The following is a 3,581-nucleotide window of genomic DNA, read 5'->3' as shown; positions in this document are numbered from 1 at the left end:
TCTAATTTTTTTAAATTTTTGATATTTTGCATGTCTAGAAGATCACAAGGTAACTTGTTACCCATTGATCACGAAATTGAAAGAACTTTGACAAACAATAGAAGACTTGCTAGAAATACTTTGAGAGGTATTGGTGAGATTGCGGACATTCAACCAAACAATATTGAGTTCATCAACCCTTTTGCAAGAGAAGGAGAAGATAACCCAACACATAATCCGCATCACAACATTTGACCGGTAATTTCATTGGAAAATCCGCATTTATCCAATTAGTCGAAAGAAGCCAATTTGGGGGGATGGCTAGTTAAGACCCTCATTCTCATACGGAAACTTTTTGTGACTATTGTGATGCGATTTCTCAAACTGGAGTGACTCAAGACCAAATTCGATGGGTCTTATTTCCTTTTTCTTTGATTGGTACTGCGAAATAATGGTTAAAGAGCCTTGATAAGGCTACTCTCGATATTGACTCTTGGAAGAAATTGGCACTTGCTTTCTACAAAAGTTCTACCCTCCGGAAAAGACTAACATGCTAAGAGCCCAAATCACGGGGTTCAAACAAAGGGATGAAGAATCTTTGTATGAAGCTTGGGAGCGATTCAAAGGAACTTGTCGCTCATGTCCTCATCACGGACTTAGCGAGTGGTTCTTGGTACAACAATTTTGGAATGGTCTTTATGAAGACTCCCAAAACATTATCAACATGGGATCAAATGGTATGTTCACCGAAGTTGATGATAATCAAACATGGAAAAAGATTGAGGAAATGGCGGTCCATAACTTACAATATAGTAGACCTCGGAAGGCTACTAGAGGAGGAAAGCATGAAGTGGACTCTATTACTCAATTGGGTGCTCAATTAGTACTCATATTGATACCATTAATTTAAAGTTTGAGAAGGCTATGGCTAAACTTGAAGAAGCCTCCAAATCACCTAAGCAACATGTTAATGCCATGGTGGCATCTTCATCAATTCCAAGTGGAATATGTGAGAGTTGTGGAACTTTGGGACATGACCAAAGTGAATGTAGGGGAACAAGTTAACAAGTGAATGCTTTCCAAGCATATAAGAGTGGTACCCCTTATTCCAACTATTACAATGAAAACACCAAATTCCATCCCAACCTCTCATACAAAAGCCAAAATGTTCAAAACTCTCAACCAACATACACCCCACCTCCAATGAGAAACCAAAATCAAAGACCCTTTTACAACCAAAACCAAGGTTACCAAAATCAAACTCCATACACTCAATCAAATGACCAAGGTTTTGATGTTCAAAAAGCGGTCCTCCAAATGCAAAAGAACCAACAAGAGTTTTTCACTCAAATGCAAAAGGATATCCAAGAAAAAGACATCACCATTAACAATATACTAGCTCACACAAAGATGTTGGAGACCCAAATGTCTCAATTAGCATCTTCAAGTTCACAAAGACAAAAAGGGGCAATTATCACCTCAAGGTAATCCCCCAAGACAAGAATCGGTGAGTGCCATCCATTTGAGGAGTGGTACAAGCTATGAAGGGCCGAAGAGGCCCGTTGATGAAGATATTGTGAATGCTAGTGACAAGGAAAGAGTTGTGCAAAACTCTAGGGAAGAAGAATCCACCATTCAAGAAGTTTCAAAGAAGGATGAAGAGAAGGCGAAAGAGAAGGAGCCTATTGTGATTAGACTTCCTTTTCCAAGTCGTCAAGCTAAGCCTAAGTGTGATGACCAACTTGGAAAATTCGTGGAGATTGTGAAGAATTTGGATGTCTCAATTCCATTTACGGAATTAATCAATCATGTTCCGGCCTATGCAAAGTATATGAAAGATATTCTTACGAAGAAGAAATCCATCTGGAAGCTTGAGACTATTGCTTTCACTAAAGTGAGTAGTGCCATCCTACAAGGAAGTTCACCTCCAAAACTAAAGGATCCGGGAAGTTTCTCCATTCCATGCACTATCGACGACACTACGATCAACTAGGCTTTATGTGACCTTGGGGCAAGTGTGAGTGTTATGCCATATTCGGTAAGCAAGGCTAGGAATGGGAGAAATCAAGTGCACTAATATCACGCTTCAAATAACGGATCGATCTACGAATACACCTTTAGGGGTATGGGAAGATGTGCCGGTAAGAATTGGCAAGTTCTTTATCCCGGGGGATTTTGTTATTGTTCACATGGAAGTAGAATCCAACATTCCTATTATTTTAGGAAGACCTTTCTTACACACCGCGGGAGCGGTGATCGTTGTAAAACATGGAGAGCTCACCCTTGAAGTGGGAGATGAAACAATCACTTTTAGTCTTGATAAGACAATGAGAGCTCCCCGATTACATGAGCCATGTTTTATGGTTGGTCACTATAGCCGGCAAGATGATAGGAAGAAGTTGGCATTTCAATGGAAGAAGAAAGTGGATGATGCTCCATCAAAAGAGCATGGAAATTGCAACAAATAGAGCTTGAAAAGCTCACCCATGACAAGTGAAAAAGAAGGCCTCATCGACCAAGATAAGAAAGAAGGAGAGTTGTCTTCATCAACTCATGACATTTTTAGGGACCAAGTAGACGAAGTATGCGGTCTTTGGGATGATGAGTTTGAAGGGATATTTAATCCCTATATCGGTAATTCTATGACCCAAAACCACCATGAAGAACAACAAGTGCAAAGGTCTATTGAGGATCTTTATCATGACAATGAACAAGCTTTCAACTACTTCTTCAAGGTGTTGAGTAACATCAACAACACCTTGAACATTCCCCTTGACATCTCATTATTGGATGAGAGTTTGGTGGAGTCCTCCGTAAACCACCACTTGTAAATATTCTAACTCCCTAACTTGCATTTTAATTATTGTATAGCATTTTTGTCAATTTTGGATTTACAGTTTTATGCCTTGATCAAGATTTTCATCATTTTGAGAGAAGTGAGGGAGGGACTTATGAGTTTATTGATGTGTAGTGTTTTACCTTAGTGTGGGGATAACAATTTCCTAGGCTATCCAAGCCTTTGTAGTTCCCCTACAATGAAGACCATTGGAAATGGAGAATGAATGAGATGGGTTACGAAGCACCCACGGATGGACCTGAATCCGTGAGGAAGAGGGATAATCCGAGCGACCCGACGAGGATCCGCTCGTCTTGAAGGGAACCCGATCGTCCAAGGCCAAAGACGCTCGTCTTGAGAAGCTGGCAAAATCAACTTTTGGGTCTGACCGAGAATCCGAGCGTCTCACTGAAGAATCCGATCGTCTCAGCCAGGACGAGCGTCTCACCAGTAATCCGCTCGTCTTTGCACTATCAATTTTTGGGATTTCTCCCTGGAAAAGAATCCGAGTGTCTCCAACTTAGGACGCTCGTCCCAGCTCAAGAATCCGCTCGTCTTGCCTATAAGACGCTCGTCCCCAGGCGTCTTTTCCTGAGCCCAGAAACCGAAGAATCCGAGCGTCCGGAAGCCCATCCGCTCATCTCCCTCTGGTTTTCAAATCTAACGGGTCTTAAAAACCCCCTTCCCCCAATTCTTTTCATTCATTCAAACATAAACACTACCTCAAAACCCCAAAACCCTCATTCTCTCCATCAACCAACAACAA

At 41.3% G+C, this 3,581-nt stretch overlaps 1 non-coding gene across 1 annotated transcript; it reads right to left on the bottom strand.

Moving 5' to 3' along the window:
• Window positions 1-529: 529 nt before the first annotated feature.
• LOC141654429 (small nucleolar RNA R71) lies at window positions 530-636 on the bottom strand. Its single transcript, XR_012547990.1, has one exon. It is a non-coding gene; the product is annotated as a small nucleolar RNA R71 (small nucleolar RNA).
• Between the last annotated feature and the right edge of the window lie 2,945 nt (window positions 637-3,581).

The sequence above is a fragment of the Silene latifolia genome, chromosome 4 (assembly GCF_048544455.1).
Source record: "Silene latifolia isolate original U9 population chromosome 4, ASM4854445v1, whole genome shotgun sequence".
NCBI classification, from domain to species: domain Eukaryota; kingdom Viridiplantae; phylum Streptophyta; class Magnoliopsida; order Caryophyllales; family Caryophyllaceae; genus Silene; species Silene latifolia.
This window is presented reverse-complemented; position numbering and strand designations above follow the sequence as displayed.